A 16369-nucleotide genomic window follows, 5' to 3' on the forward strand; every position below is an offset into this window, starting at 1 on the left:
CGCCCACTGGTCAGGCTGCCCGCATACCCGGTCCTTTCCCATTAATTCTGGCCAGCAAGGTTACACCGCCTTTGCACCGTTCACCTCCATCTACAGAAGCTGGACCGCCTTCGTCCCAGTGCCCGCCCCTCCATCTGGTCGACTGTCATCACACTCGCCACGCCCCCTCACTCCTTCGAGCCCCTCGCCGCACCGTCTACTACGCATCCTAATCTCAGATCTCGCGACCCGCACGATCTCCCATTCGTCTTGCTAATCTCCTTCCAACGCGCTATGACATCCTACCCCTTTCCCTGGGTCACCTCGCCTCTTCCGTCTTCCGGTCGTCATCGTCTGCCACTGTGTTGCTCTGCCCTTCGGCCTTCCATCATTCTGTCGCTCCTTGCTCCGTCCCACAAGCATCCGCCCGGTTTTGCACTCTGCCTTTGCATTTATTTACACTTATTCCTTCCCTTTTCACGGCTCCATAGCTTCATTTGGAGTTTTTTTTTCTCCTTCCCCTTTTCTCTCTTTAAGCTTTGCTACCCTCGTCTCTTGTCGTCTCTCACTCATATTCTCATACCCTTCTCCCTCTCCTCCTCCTCCTCCTCCTCTCCTCCCACTCTTTATCTCTCTCCCACAGAAATACTATTTCGAGGATAAAGAGGGGGGGGGGTATACACAAGAAGGACGGAAATCAGAAGTTGTGCCTGAGGGCAAGGTCTCATACCGCAAATTTTTCTTTCCTTTATACTGTGCATTCTTTTTATTGGTTGGTAATTACTGCTATCAAACAGACAACAGGAGAGCAATTAACATTTGACGAAGCATTTTTTGAATTATATACAAATAGATAAAAAAACACTTGAATATTGAGATGAAAACGATTTTTTGTTCAGTTTGTAAAAATTCGGGAATGTAGCTCGCTCGTGCTGAATTGGTGCAACTTTTAAAGGCGAGACAAATACAGCATGTAAAATTAGACACAGTTCCCATTACTATTTCGAGTTAGAGCAAGGTCAGTGTGAATGTATCGAAAGAGAAACAAACAAAATAAACCAGCGTAAGATTTTCCATGTTTTAGACATACTATTGGAAATTGTATCGTTTTACTACACTTTCTCATCCTCTGTCTTCTTCTCCCTCGGGTCCTCTTAAATTATCTCCTATTTGCTCCTCTTTGTCTGCCTTATTTTCTTCCCAATTCAGCGCTACCTCCTCCTCGTATCCCTCCTAAGACTTCGCTCTCTTCTCCTCCCTTTAATTTACGTTCTCTTCTTTCTTCTTCTTCTTCCTCTTCTTCCTCTTCGTCGTCCTCTTCCTCCTCCATCATCATCTTCATCTTCTTACTACCTCTTCTTCCTTTCCTTTGATCTTTTAGGGCAACAATTTCGTAACAATTTCGAACGATTGTTAACAAAGAAAAAACAAATATAAATATGTCAACGACTGGAGTTTGAGCTTAAACATTTATGATTAGAGAAGGATGTTGACAATAGTTGGTACACATCGTCAGTATGTTGGCTGATGGAGCAAATAAACTCGATCATTTTGTGCTCGCTCTCACTCATTCTGTGTTCGCTCTCCCTCTCTCCATCTCTCCTTTCTCCCTCCCTCATTTTCTCTTACTCACTCACTCACTCACTCACTCTCTCACTCACTCTCTCACTCACTCTCTCCCTCCCTCTCCCTCCCTCCCCCTCCTCTTCCTCTCCCTCTCCCTCCCCCATGGCACCCCCCCTCCCCATAGGACCCCGCGCGGCTCAAGGGTGTTCCTCTTGACTGGCGTGTGCTAAGCAGGTCTTGTATGTCCGCCTCGACTTGCTAATGCATGGGAGTTGTAGAAGGTGGTTGGTATGTGCGTGCGCGAGCGGGTGTGCGGGTTTGTTTGTTTTTGTTTGTTGGCGAGTGAGGGTGTGCGCAGGTGTGTCTTTCTCGGTTTATTGATGTGCGTTGAGATTTGTTGGATGACTGTGCAGATAGATTAATATATCTGTGTATGTGTGCGTGTGTTTGTTTGTTTGACTGTATGTGTGTGTGTGTGTGTGTGTGTGTGTGTGTGTGTGTGTGTGTGTGTGTGTGTGTGTGTGTGTGTGTGTGTGTGTGTGTGTGTGTGTGTGTTTACCGTGTGTGTCTGTGTGTACCGTGTGTGTTTGTCTGCCTGCGTGTGTGCGTGCCCGCGTGTGTGCCTGTGTACGTGTATATGCCTGCAAACCAGTATAAGAGCGCCTGTACGTGTATGAGCGGTCTCCTGCGCATTGCATTCAATATTTCACTCGTAAATTCGATTAACCAAACCAGCGCCTCCCCTCGTGTAATAGATCAGGATTAGAGTTAGGCCTACGGGTCCCATTTCGGCGTTTGGAAAGCATCCCCCCAACACGGCCTAATCCCAGCTAGGCCCCATGAAATACAGGTAAGTGGGCGTGTTGATTAAGCCGGCCAGGTGTGGGCGTTGAACAGGGTGAGCGAATGCGGGCTCACGGGAGGGGCTTGGAGGGGGAGGGGGAGAGGGGATGAGGCCGTGACGTAATGTTTGAATCTACGTCTGACTTTGATGTTTTTGTTTTTATTATTGCCTCGGGGATATGGCGTAAGGCCGTGACTGCGTGTTGAGGCCGCGAACCGCTACGTTAATATTGATCTTTGTGTGATGAGTAATAAACAGCTTGTCCCAACGGTGCGGTGCCCTGAATCGTGCTTTGCATTGCTTTCAGGCTGTATGGCATCTCATTTTCTCTTTCGTTTTCTGTTGTTATTTCTTTTTCTCTCTTTCTCTCGCTTTCTTTATTTCTCTTTTTTTATCTGTTTTTCTTTCTCGTTCTCTTCTCTCTTGTCTTACTCGTTCATCTCCCCCTCTCTTTCTCTCTCTCTCTCTCTTTCTCTCTCTTTCTCTTCTCGTTCTTATTTTTTTTCTCTTCCGTTCTCTTCTCATTTCTCTTGTCTTGTTTTTTTTTTTTTTTTTTTTTTTATTATGTTCCTTTCTCTTCTCTCCTCTCTCCCTCTTCCCCCTTCTCTTTCTTCGCCTCCTCCTCCCCTTCCTCCTTTCCTCTGAATCATCTCTCATTGTCCTTTCACCTTCTTCCCCTCTCCCATTCCCCTCTTCCCTTAATTTTTTCCCCTTGCCTTCACCTTTTTCCTCTCCTATCCCTTCCCCTCCCCTCTCCTACCTTTCCTTCCCCTCCTTTTCCCTCTCCTACCTTTCCTCCCCCTCCCCTCCCCTCCCCTCCCCTCCTCTCTCCTACCTTTCCTTCCCCTCCCTTTCCCTTCCCTCTCTTCCTGTATCCTCCCCACCCCACCCCTCTCCTACCTTTCCTTCCCCTCCCCTCCCCTCTCCTACCTTTCCTCCCCCTCCCCTCCCCTCTCCTACCTTCCCCTCCCCTCCCCTCCCCTCTCCTACCTTTCCTTCCCCTCCCTTTCCCTTCCCTCTCTTCCTGTATCCTCCCCTCCCCCCCCCTCCCCTCCCCTCCCCTTTCTTCCCTTCCCTTCCCTTCCCTTACCTTTCCCTCCCCTCCCCTCCCCTCCCCTCCCCTTTCTTCCCTTCCCTTCCCTTCCCTTACCTTTCCCTCCCCTCCCATTCTAACCCTTCACCCTCTTATCTGTTACACTTCTCTGTTGTCTGTAGTCTTATTATCCCTCCCAGTCCCCAACAGACGGCAGCGCATAGTAGACCACTTTATCCTTGAATGGAGCACTTTATTACTTTGTATTGCGCAACAGAGAAAAGGATTTCAGACCCGGGCAAGTGAATGGAGTGTTGATTAGTAAACTGAATGTGTTGCATTTTTCATGTTGCATCTTCCATGTCTTGGGCAAAGGATGGCGGGAGTGTAATTTGTGTTTTTTTTTTTTTTTTTACTATTCCCTCTCTTTCTAGCCATTCATATGGATTTCCGATCATCTCATTTGTTTTTCTTCTCCTCTCCTATCCTCTCTCTTTTTTTGTATCCGTTCTCTCCTTCCGTTTCTATTCTCTCTTAGGCCGTTCTATCCCATCCCCTTGCCATAAACTCTCCCCTTTACAGTCTCTCTTTTATTTATGCCCATTATATTTCTCTTCTCCTTCCTCCCTTCCACCCTCCCTCCCACCCTCTCTCTCTAGCTCCCTCTCTCCTCTTCCCTCTCTCCTCTTCCCTCTCTCCTCTTCCCTCTCTCCTCTTCCCTCTCTCCTCTTCCCTCTCTCCTCTTCCCTCTCTCCCCCTCCCTCTCTCCTCTTCCCTCTCTCCCCCTCCCTCTCCCGTCCTTCACCCCCTGCTCCCTCCCTCCGAACCCCGCCCCCCCCCACATACAACATATTTCCATTAAGCTGGGATTATGTTGCTAATTGCTCCCCCGGACTATATATGCTTTATCACATTATAAACTCGACCCGCCGTAAACAGGGGCGTCACACGAACCGGCAGGAGAGGGGGTGGGGGTGGGGGTGGGGGGTGCTGGGTAGGCCTTTGATGAGGGCGTGCGGTGGCGTTGCAGGGGCGCCGGGCTCGTTGTTGAGTGCAGGATAGGGTTGGTCGTGGTTGTGGTCGTCATTGTGATTGTCTTAGTTGTTGTGGTTGTAATTGTGTTAGTGGTTGTGGTCGTCTTCTGGTCGTGGTTGCGTCGGTTTTAGCTGTTGTGATTGTGATTGTGTTAGTGGTTGTGGTCGTGATTGTGATTGTGTTAGTGGTCGAGGCTGTGGTGGTACTTATTTGTAGCTCAGGTCGTGATGACACGCGAGAGGGGGTGGGGGTGTTATGTTGGCTGCACTTTGGATGATTATGATGATTTGCTGTGCTTTTATAGTTGTAGTAATGGTCGTTGTAGTAGCTGCCTTTATAGGATGGTTGTAATGATGACGGTAGTAGTAGCAGGTCTTGGTGGCTTATACTCGAGGGTAGTTGAGAGTAGTTATGATAACAGAATCGGCAGGGGTTTCATTTTTAGCTGACTGTGGTCCTCATTCTGGGGGTAGTCTCCGATGCGAAATTGCAGTCGATGGAGAGAGAGAGAGAGAGTGAGGTCCTGTCGCCCGAGAAGAGGTCGAATTTGCCAATTTCACTGATGGGATGTTGACATTTTCTAATTGATATAAACGCGCCCATTTGCCGACGCCAGAAGTGCAATAGAAACACTTACACAGTTACGACGATGACAGCCATTTAGGAATTAACGGCCGCAGCGATTAGAAGCGTCACCGGGAAGGAGGCGATGGTGTCGATGGTGTCGATGGTGTCGTTAGAGGATTCGGGTGCCGGCAGGAGGCGGTGATCCTGGCAGGCGGTGCGCGGAGGCCCTTATCGCGGCCTTGTCCTTCGCCGTGTCGCCATTAACGGATTTTCTGTCGCGGGGAAGGGGGCGGGGGAGGGAGGGGGACGGAGGGGGCGCTGTTGTCTCGGCGGTTGCAGGTCGGTTTTTGACCTCTGTCGGTGATTTTTTTTTGTTTGTTTGTTTGTTTGTTCTTGTTTTTAGTTTTCTACGTTGGCTGCTTATTTTCGTCTTAATTGCCAGTTCTTGTTTCGTAAACTCTCACCCTTTTGTATTCATTGCCTTCTCCCTATCATTATTCTAACACTTTTTATCAATTGTTCCCCCTCCCTTTCGTTCACCTCTTCTCAATTTTCCCATTCTTCCCCTTCTTTCGCCTTATCTCCCTCTTTCCCCTCGTCTCCCTCTCTCCTCTTCCCCTTCCTCTCTAATTCTCTTCTACTTCTCTCTCTGCGGGGGAGGAAGAGTGAGGGAGAGAGAAGGGGATGGGGAAGGAAAACGAGGGAAAGTGAAAAGGGGAAGAGTGAGGGAAAGAGAGAAGGGGCGGGCATAGTGAGAGAGAGAGGGTAAAAGGGTATAGGAAGTGGATCAAGAAAGCAGGTGGAAGGAGGATTGCGATGAAGATGCCAACTAGATGGCCTGGGAGGTTTCACTTCCGGGAAACGTAACCTGTTAGGTCGAAGGTGGAGGTCATGCAGTGAGTGTGGGGGCGGGGGGGAGGGGTGAGGGCGAGAGGCCGTGGGCGTGCATGAGACACTGATTTGTGGACGGCGGGGGTTCCCAGGGCGTGTTGGCGGCGTCGAATGGGGTTTGCAGGGAGGTTTTGCGGCGGCTTCGTGGGGTGAAGGTATCTCTTGTGTCCCATGAGGGCGGAGGACGCTGGCAGGTTATCGAGAAGTAGCCGGGGGACGTTGGCAGGAGAAGCAGCCTCTCTCTTCGTCCTCCTGGCTGTTGGTATAGGATTATTCTCCGACTACGGCACAGCGGCAGGAGGGAGAGGGGGGGAGGGGTCAGTACAGGCGGATTGTAATTGTGACATCGTTATGTTCGTTCCATTTGCGACGTCAGCCCACGCACGCCCACGCCCTCATGCTCTGTCGCCACGCCCCTTTAATGTTCCTCTTGGCTGTAATGGCGAAACTGTGTCTAAATGGCCGTCTTGAGACACGAAGGGAAGGCGCCGTCTTCGCCTGCGTGTTATGCCGGCTCCTCGCCCAGCGCCTCGCCTTGTTCCCGTCATTTATGGCGTCGGGCTGAGGGCGAGGGAGATGTTCCATGTACGAGGCACTTGTCCCATCTCTCTCTCTCTCTCTCTCTCTCTCTCTCTCTCTCTCTTTCTCTCTCTCTCTCTCTCTCTCTCTCTCTCTCTCTCTCTCTCTCTCTCTCTCTCTCTCTCTCTCTCTCTCTCTCTCTCTCTCTCTCTCTCTCCCTTTCCCTCCCTTTCCCTCTCTCTCTCTCTCTCCTTCCCTCTCCCTCCCTTTCCCTCCCTCTCTCTCTCTCTCCTTCCCTCTCCCTCCCTTTCTCTCTCTCTCTCCTTCCCTCTCACTCTCTCTCTCTCTCTCCCCTCTCCCTCTCTCTCTCTCTCCCCTCTCCCTCTCTCTCTCTCTCCCCTCTCCTCTCTCTCTCCCTCCCTTCCTGCGCTTCTCTCTCCTTTCTCCTTCCTTCCCTCTCCTTCCCTTTCCCCCCTCCCTCCCCCGTGGCCTCAACGTTCTTCGCATTGCACTTTCGCTCCTTGTCTCCCTCGCCGTACAATGTTGCAATTCGCGTTGACGTTGATAGCGCCAGTTGCAGAGCCATTCTTCATGCGGGGCCGACCGTGCCGATGGTGGCGACGCCATTCACCGTGGCCTTTGTATATTCCCATTTTTGTCTCTTTTGCTTTCGTCCTTTATTTTTTATAATTTTCCTTTTTTTTTGAACTGTCGTTTTCGTTTTGCTTTCGTCTTTTCCTTATCATTTCCCCTTTTTTTGAACTGTCGTTTTCGTGATGGTTGTTATTATCGTTTCCGCTTTCGTTCGCTTCCCGAGGGACGTCGAGAAATTGGTCGAGGCTCTTGCGCTCAGGCTCGACTCCGTGGGTCTCTGGTCTTCTCTCGCCCTCTGGTGCTTTTCTCTCTCATTCTCATTTTCTTGTCCTTCCTCCCTTGTCTGCCTGCTACTGCTGCTTGGCGTTCTCCGTTACCGCATCATTATTTACCTTCCTTCCTCTTCTTTCCTCCTCCACCTCTTCTTCCTCCTCTGCCTTATCATTTTCTTCGTCTTCCTCTTCCTTATCTTCTTCCTCTTCCTTCTCTTCTTCCTCCTCCTCCTCTAATCTCTCCTCCTCCTCCTCCTCTTCCTTCCCCTCTTATTCCTCCTCCCTCTCCTCCTCTCCCCCCTCTTATCCCTCCTCCTCTTCTCCCTCTTATTCCTCCTGCTACTTCCCCTCTTATTCCTCCTTCTCCTCCTCTCCCTCTTCCTTTTCGTTATCGTCATCCTCTTCTTCTTCTTCCAGCCGCTCATTCCTTTTTGCTCCTTCCCCCTCCTTCCCCTCTTATTCCTCCTCTCTTTCCCCCTTTCCCTCCTCCTTCATCCTCATCCTTTGCCTCTTCTCCTTACCGGTACCAGCTTCTCCGTCGTTTATTTCCGAATATTTCCTCTTAATTTACGTTGTGTACACAACCCACCTTCAACCCCCTCCACCCTCTCCCTCCCCCTCCCCTCCCCTCCTCTCGCCCATGATTTCTGGCTTATAAGCGCCCATAACAAGCTAACGACGCCCTATGTACGCCCATTCACAAGGCTTTGTAAACACACCTCGCCTCCACATCCAACTTCAAGCCCCCCCTACTCCCCGCCCACCCCCACCCCCACCCCCACGCCCACTCTTCCTCTCAAAGCATCGGAAACCGGCGGCTTCTTCCTCCCATTGTGGTTTAGAGGCTTCACGGCCCCTCTGCTCCGCTCTTCCGTTGGCCTCGCGAACCCTTTCTCTTTCTCAGCTTCTCCTGCCATGTTTCTCTCTCTCTGTCTCTCAATCTCTCAATCTTTCTATCTTTCTATCTTTCTCTCGCTCTCTCTCTCTCTATCTATCTATCTATCTATCTCTCGCTATCGCTCTCTCGTTCTCTCTCTGTTTCTCTTTCTCTCTCTGTTTCTCTTTCTCTCTCTGTTTCTCTCTCTCTCTTTCTCCTTCCCTCCTTCCTTCCTTCCTTCCTTCCTTCCTTCCTTCCTTCCTTCCTTCCTTCCTTCCTTCCTTCCTTCCTTCCTTTCCTCCTTCCCCTCCTCCTCTCCTCCCCCTCCCCCTCTCTTGCTCTCATTCCTTCCCCTCCTTTATTTGTCCTCGCGACCTCATGCCTGTCTGGCTTGTTGTTCGGGAATTTTACGATCGTCATTTTTTTTTTCTTTTTTTTTACTTCGGTTCTCACTTTGTTGATTTAACTTCTCTTACGATTCCCTTTATTCTTCTGGATATTGAACGAGCCTTTTAAATTCTTATAAGCAAGGTATTTAAGGTTCAATGTTGTATCAAGCTCATTAATAGTTGAACTAAGAGAATAGAGGGAGATAGAGTAAGAATAGGTTTAAGAACCGAGGGAATAAGTGAGGAAGAATATGTTTAAGAATTGAGAGAATACGTTTAAGAATTGAGAGAATATGTTTGAGCTTAACCGAACAATTCGTTTCGCTTGCTTGCTTGCGCTATAAAGAACACATGCGGTAATTTGCAGGCTATATGGCTGACGTGTCATCAGAGGCGGTGGCTGTCGAGAGGCCAGACTAACGGTGGGATGGCGACCTCTTTGCGAATGTGTTCTTCCGCCAAAACTTGTTCTGAAATGTCGAGGATCAATCGGCCATCTCGCCGGAAATGCAGATCTTGAAGCACGAAATGTAAAATTATGCATGTAGGTTGCACGTGGCGATTCTAGGCCTATCTACCATCCTCCATCTTTCATAGCTATCTAATGCACGGACGCTTGAAAAAAAATGAAGTAAGAAGACGTAAAGATGTAAATGAATATATGATTAAACAAGAATAAGTAAATCAGAATTAATAAATATGAATAGATGAAACGCAAACAGCAAGTCTCATTTGCGATTCCCTTTCAAACGCAAGAATAAAGTTTTTTTTCTATATTTGTGTGTATTTTTAATTTCATATGTCAGGTCGGACACGTGGAGGGAACTCGGAAATGAACCTGACGTTAAATTTAGATTCCCTCTCTTATTCTCTGCGATTTGCCTTCTCCCTTTATCCTCTTTTCTCCTTTCTCTTTTCCTTCTCTCTCCTTTTGTTTTCTCTTCCTTTCTCTTTTCCTTCTTTCTCCTTTTGTTTTCTCTTCCTTTCTCTTTTCCTTCTTTCTCCTTTTGTTTTCTCTTCCTTCCTCTTTTCTCCTTCTACCTTTTCTCCGTCCATACTTACCACCTTCCGGTGCTTTTCCTCCTCCGGCCTCGAAAGGCGAAGAGGGAGGGTGCGAAAGAAGGCTATAAGCGCGGGGATAAGTAGAGGAGATGGAGTGGAAGGAAAGGGGGAAGCAAGGGAGGGAGAGAGAGTGGTGAGTGAGTGAGTGAGTGAGTGAGTGAGTGAGTGAGTGAGTGTGTCTGTCTGTGTGTGTCTGTCTGTTACATATACATATACATATACATATACATATACATATACATATACATATACATATACATATACATATACATATACATATACATATACATATACATATACATATACATTGAGGGGAAAGGAGAGCCAAGAAAAGAGCGAAAGATAAAAAAAGGGAAAGGAGAGACGATGGAAAGCACAAGACGCGAGGCCGCAAGAGAAGAGGTAATCCGGGCGCCGCGTCAATTAGCGGCCCATCGGCTAATAAGCGGCTTCGGCGACCGTCGCTCTCATTGGGACGTCGATCACATTTGCGGAGGCGGTCCTGGGAGGAGAGGCGAGGAGGAGGTCCAGGGGGAGGTCCAGGGGGAAGGGCGAGGAGGAGGAGGAGGAGGTCCAGAGGGAAGGTCGAGGAGGAGGAGGAGGAGGAGATCCAGGGGGAAGGGCGAGGAGGAGGTCCAGGGAGGAGAGGTGAGGGAGTGGGTCGAGGAGGAGGTCCAGGGAGGAGAGGTGAGGAGGAGGTTGAGGAGGAGGTCCAGGGGGAAGGGCGAGGAGGGAGGAGGTCCAGAGGGAAAGGTCGAGGAGGAGGTCCAGGGGGAAGGTCGAGGGAGGAGGAGGTCCAGAGGGAAGGTCGAGGGGAGGGAGGTCCAGGGGGCTGGGTCGAGGAGGAGGTCCAGAGGGAAGGTCGAGGAGGAGGTCCAGGGGGAAGGCTCGAGGGAGGAGGGAGGTCCAGTAGGGAAGGTCGAGGAGGAGGTCCAGGGGGAAGGTCGAGGAGGAGGTCCAGAGGGAAGGTCGAGGAGGAGGTCCAGGGGGGAAGGTCGAGGAGGAGGTCCAGGGGGAAGGTCGAGGAAGGAGGTCCAGAGGGGAAGGTCGAGGGAGGAGGAGGCGAGGCGAGGAGGAGGTCGAGGAGGAAGGTCCAGGGGGAAGGGCGAGGAGGTCCAGGGGGAAGGTCATGGAGGAGGTCCAGGGGGAAGGTCGAGGAGGAGGAGGAGGTCGAAGGAGAGGGTCGACGAGGAGGAGGTCGATGGAGAGGGTCGAAGAAGTGGAGGGAGAGGGAGAGGGTCGACGAGGAGGAGGTCGATGAAGAGGGTCGTCGAGGAGGAGGTCGAGGGAGAGGGTTGAGGAAGATGAGGTCGATGAAGAGAAGGTCGAGGAGGAGGAGGTCAAGGAGGAGGAGGAGGAGGAGGAGGAGGTCGAGGGAGAGGGTCGAGGAAGATGAGGTCGATGAAGAGGGTCTAGGGAGAGGAGGTCGAGGAGGAGGAGGTCGAGGGAGAGGGTCGACGAGGAGGTCCAGCGGCGGTCCCGAGTCCAGAGAGGAGATGAAAAAGGAGGCCCCCGGAGGCGGTGCGAGGAGGCGGACGTGGAGCTGTGGTCGCTCGGCGGACACGCGTGGTCGTTCTTATGCGTCGTTATCGCGGTCTGCAGCTGGATGCAGCGGTCCCACGTGTGTGTGTTTTGTTTACGTACACATTCCTCACTCCTGAGTCGGCGCAGGTACTGGCAGCAATTTGTTCATTGGCTTGTTTTTCGGACGACTTTGGATGGGGGGGGGGGTCAGCGGGTACATTTTGCGAGTGGAAGGGTTGGGTCCTTTATATTTATTAATTAAAATGATGTCGGAGTGAATTCAAGTGGTATTAATTCATCGCATGTCTTGGAGATGAGGTAATCGGTGTCTTGTCGAATTCTATACTTGATTTTTCATTTAAGAACAGTGGTCTGATTTCTGAGGAAGTCTGCTAATCTGCTTTTTTATATTGTGAATTTGAAATTAATTATGTAGATTTAATTTTATTTTAGCCTCTCCTCTCCCTACCCACTCCTTGGCTTTCTTCCTCTTCTCTGTCTCCCAGCCCTTACCCCGACTCCCCTTGGCTTTCCTCCTATCCCTCATCTGCCCGCCCCCTCTCTTCCTCATCTCCCCTCCCCCTTATTTCTCCTCTCTCATCCTTGGTTCTCTTCACATCCCCTGCCCTCAATGCCCTTCTCCTACCCCTACCCTTGTCCCCCCTCTTCCTCCCCCTCTACCTCCTCTTCCTCTTCCCCTCCTCTCTTCTCCTCCTCCCTTCCCGCCTCCCTGCCACTCTCCTCCCTTCCTCCCCCTCTCCTCCTCTCCTTTCCCTCCCCCTTCCTCCTTCCTCTCCCTCCTCCTTCCTTTCCCTTCTCTCCTCTCCTCTCTCTCCCCTTCACTACCCCTTCCCCCTTCCTCCTTCCTTCTCCCCTTCCACACTCCCTCCTTCCTCCTCCTTCCCTTTCCCCTACCCTCTTCTCCTCCTCCTTCCTCTCCCTACTACCCCTCTCCATCCTCCTCCCATCCCCTTCCCTTCCCCTTCCACTTCTCCTCCCTCCCCCTCCCCTTCCCTCTTCAATTTCCTCCTCCCCTCCCTTCCCTCCTCCTCCTCCCTTTCCCTCCCCACCTCCCCTTCCTCCCCTCCTCCCTTCCCTCCCCTCCTCTCCTCCTCCTCCTTTCCCTCCCCACCTCCCCTTCCCTCTCTCTCTCCTCTCCTCCTCTCCCCTCCCTTTCCCTCCCCCTCTCCTCCCCTCCCTCCTGTCCCCCGTCCCCTTCTCCTCCTCCTCCCTCCTTCCCTTCCTCTCCTCCTTTCCGCTTCCCTTCTATACCCTCCCCTCCCTCCTCCCCTTCTCCCTTCCTCTCCCCCTCTCCGCAGAGTGACGTGACTGACGTGTTACTGTTACCTGACCCTGTCCACGCTGCGATGGCGCCGGGAAGTAATTGTTCGCCTTGAATTGCCGCTGCTTGGATGAGCCCTTAGGCCGGTGCCGGTCGAGCTGGCCCCGCGCTCGGCCCCGCGTGTTTGTGCGAGCGAGGGGAAGGGAGAGGGAGAGGGAGTGGGAAGGGGAGAGGGGAAGAGGGAGGGGTTGGAGGGGAAGGGAGAGGTTGGAGGAGAAGGGTAGGAGGGGTCGGAGGGAGAGGGTAAGAGGGAGGGTAAGAGTGAGTGGGAAGGGGAGAGGGTAAGAGGGAGAGGTTGGAGGAGAAGGGAGGGAGTAGGAAGAGGGAGGGGTTGGAGGGGAAGGGAGAGGAAGTGGGAAGGGGAGAGGGTAAGAGGGAGGGGTTGGAGGGGAAGGGAGAGGGAGTGGGTAAGAGGGAGAGGGAGTGGGAAGGGAGAGGGTAAGAGGGAGGGGTTGGAGGGAAGGGAGAGGAGGAGAGGAGTAAGAGGGAGGGTTGGAGGGGAAGGGAGGGAGTGGGAGGGAGGTTGGAGGGGAAGAGAGAGAGGAGGGTGGGGAAGGGGGTTGGAGGGAGTGGGAAGGGGAGAGGGTAAGAGGGAAGGGAGTTGGAGGAGTAAGGAAGAGGGAGAGGTTGGAGGAGAAGGAGAGGAGGGAGGGGAAGAGGAGAGAGGATTGGGTAGAGGGGAGAGGGGGTGGGAGAGGGAGGGGTTGGAGGGGAAGGGAGAGGGAGTGTGGAAGGGGTTGGAGGGAGTGGGAAGGGGAGAGGGTAAGAGGGAGGGGTTGGAGGGGAAGGGAATGGGAAGTGGAGAGGGTAAGAGGGTAAATGATGGATGGAAATGGAATGGGAAGAGAATGGGATTAGCAAGAGGAGAGGGGAAAAGGGAAAGGAGATGAAGGAGAGGGAGGGGAGATGAAGAGGGGATGAGAGGGGGAGGCAGAGGGGCAAAGAGGAAAAAGGGATAGATAAGTAATGGAGTGGGAAATAAAGAGGAAAAGGAAGACGGAGCGGGTGTACGTGCAGGCGTTTGTATCGGACATTCATTGAAAGAGAGGGAAGAAAAGAGAGGAGGGAAGAAAAGAGAGGAGGGAAGAAAAGAGAGGAGGGAAGAAAAGAGAGGAGGGAAGAGAAGAGAAGAGAAGTGATGAGAGTAGTATGAGAAAAGAATAGGACGAGATGAGAAGAGAATAGGACGAGAGGGGAGGAGATTGATAGATTGTGTGTGTATTTTTGTGTGCGTATATATTTTTGTCAGTCAATGAGTCTATTCCTGTATTGCTCTGCGCGCATGACCCAAATTGGGATCCGATTCGTCATCGTTGTGGCCCCTAAATTTAGCACTATTGAGTGGCAGAAGAGGAGGGGAGGGACACACGAGAGAAGGAGTTAAAGATAAGGAATGAAGGAGAGAGAGAGAGAGAGAGAGAGGAAAGAGGAGAGGGAGAGGAAAATGATCATTAATTAAAAAGGAGGTTATAGCTAAAGAGTAAACAAAGGGAAGTATTTATAGGCAAAGGTAGGAGGGTTGTGTGGGAACAAGATAAGAAGGAGGAGGAGGTTGGATTGCTTTAACGAAGGGATAGAAATAGGATTTTGGAGCAGCCAAAGAAGGGGATAAAGGGGAGAATGGGAGAGAGGAACGAAGATTAACGAAACGAGGGAACCAGTCAGAAAAGGAGGTAAGTGGGGGGAGGAACGAGAAATAGTTAGGATTAATGAAACGAAGGAATAAAATGGAAGATTATAGAGCGGCCTGAGAATGAGGTAAATGGGGTAATGGCAGAGAGAGAGAGAGAGAGAGAGAGAGAGAGAGGATGTGCGTGTGATTATCCTTGTGGCTCTCTGCTCCCATGGCGGAATCATGTCACCCCGGTGCACGCGACCTCTTGGCGAGAAAGGTAGGGGGAGGAGGGGAGGGAGGAGGGGAGGTTGGGAGAGACAGGTAGGGGGAGGGAGGGGGAGGTTGGGAGAGACAGGTAGGGGGAGGAGGGAGAGGGTTAGGAAGAGAGATAGAGCGGAGGAGGAAGGAAGGAAGAGGGATAGAGCAGGGAGAAGGGAGGGAAGGAAGAAAGGATGGAAGGGAGGAGGGGAGGGAGGGGGAGGTTGGGAGAGACAGGTAGGGGGAGGAGGGAGAGGGTTAGGAAGAGGGATAGAGCGGAGGAAAAGGGAAGGAAGGAAGAAAGGATGGAAGGGAGAAGAAAGACGTGAGGGAGGAAAAGAGGGAGAGAAGGAGAGGGACAGAGGGGAGAGAGAAGGACAAGTAAAGAGAAAGAGAGGTCAGATAAGGGTAAAGAGAGAGATAGAAATATAGAAGGAGGAGAGGGAAATGAGGAGAAAGGTTAGAGATAACAGAAAAGAATAAATAAATAAAGAATGGAAACTTAGACATATATATGAACAAACGAAAAGAATGACATTGACTTACAAATCCCTACGAGAGATAGGCATAAATAATAAACGAATAGAAAATTCGATTGATGATAAAAATAGAGATGCTGGCGATAAGAGGGAAACAGGAGCGCTTTGGACTGACAGCTCTGACAAGCACCAAAGCACGTAGACCCCCCCTCCTCCCCTTCCCCTTCATCTTCCTCCTCCCCTTCCCCTTCATCTTACTCCTCCTCCTCCCCCTCATCTTCCTCCTCCTCCTCCTCCTCCCCCTCTTCTCATCCTCCTCCTCCTCCCCTTCTTCTTCTTCTCCTCCTCCTCCTCCCCACCCTCCCTCCTCCCCATCTTCTTCTTCTTCTTTCCCTCTTCCTCCTCCTCCCTCTTCCTCCCCCCCTCTTCTCCTCCCTCCTCCCCCCTCCCCCTCGTCTCCCCCCTCTTCTTCTTCTCCTCCCCCTCCCCCTCGTCTCCCCCTCTTCTTCTTTTTCTTCTTCTCCCTCCTCCTCTTCCTCTTCTTCCCTTCTTCTTCCTCCTCCTCTTCTCTTCTTCTTCTTCCTCCTCTTCTTCTTCTTCTTCTTCCTCCTCCTCTTCTTCTTCTTGCCCACCCCTTCCTCTTGCCTTGCCCCCTCCGCCTAGCCCTCCCCCCCCTCTTCAGATCCTCTTACCCGCGTGCGACGGAGGAAGAGGATCCCGAGCAAGACGTCTTGAGATAGGCCAAAGAAATGCTTCTTTTTGGCATCCAGAACCTTCGAGGTGACTTCCCTTTTTTTCTCCTTTTTTATTTCTGCTTTCAGCTTCACAAAGTCGATTCTTTCTTTCTGAATTAATTATCTTTTTTGCAGGAGCAAGTGGGCGTTTATATTCTGTGACATGAAGAAAGTTTGGGCGGGGAGAGGAAAAAAAGGATTGGGGGAAAAAGACGGAAAGATTGTTTTGACGATTAAAAATTTAATGGAAGGAAGAGACGCGTGGTGTATCTTTTTTTTGCCACGCCGGGGGGGGGGGGGGCGGGTTGTCCTCAACTTCTCCCTCTTGCAGCCGGTTTCCCCTTTTTGTTCTCTTTTTTTTTTGTTCCTCCTTTCATTTGTCCGCTTCTGGTCTTTTGGTGTTTTTTTTCTCTTTTTGCTGTCGTCTTTTTTCGGTTTCCTGTTTCCCGTGTTTGGTTTATTGCTTTCCAGGTTCGATTTTGAGACTTTTTTCTTCTTCTTCCCTTTGCTCTCTGTTCGCTCTTCTTCTCTGTATCCCTTCTCTGTATCCTCTTCTTTGTGTGTTTCCTCGTTCTCTCGATCCTTTTCTCTTCTTTCTCCACTTGTTTCTGTCTTTCCCCACTTGTTTCTGTCTTTCCCCTCTTCGCTTTCTGTGTCTCATATTTCTATCTGTCTATCTTTATCTGTTTGTCTGTCTACATACCATTCTCCTTCTCCCTTCGTCTCCTCAGTCCCTCTCTTTCCTCCCTTCGTCTCCTCAGTCCCTCTCTTTCCTCCCTCCCTCCTCCT

General features: G+C 51.1%; 1 protein-coding gene across 4 annotated transcripts in view; it reads left to right on the plus strand.

Moving 5' to 3' along the window:
* Positions 1 to 16369, plus strand: part of Rilpl (Rab interacting lysosomal protein like) — a 241400-nt gene that overhangs the window by 896 nt on the left and 224135 nt on the right. The gene's annotated exons all lie outside the window — the stretch shown is intronic.

The sequence above is a fragment of the Penaeus vannamei genome, chromosome 15, assembly GCF_042767895.1.
Source record: "Penaeus vannamei isolate JL-2024 chromosome 15, ASM4276789v1, whole genome shotgun sequence".
Lineage (NCBI taxonomy): Eukaryota > Metazoa > Arthropoda > Malacostraca > Decapoda > Penaeidae > Penaeus > Penaeus vannamei.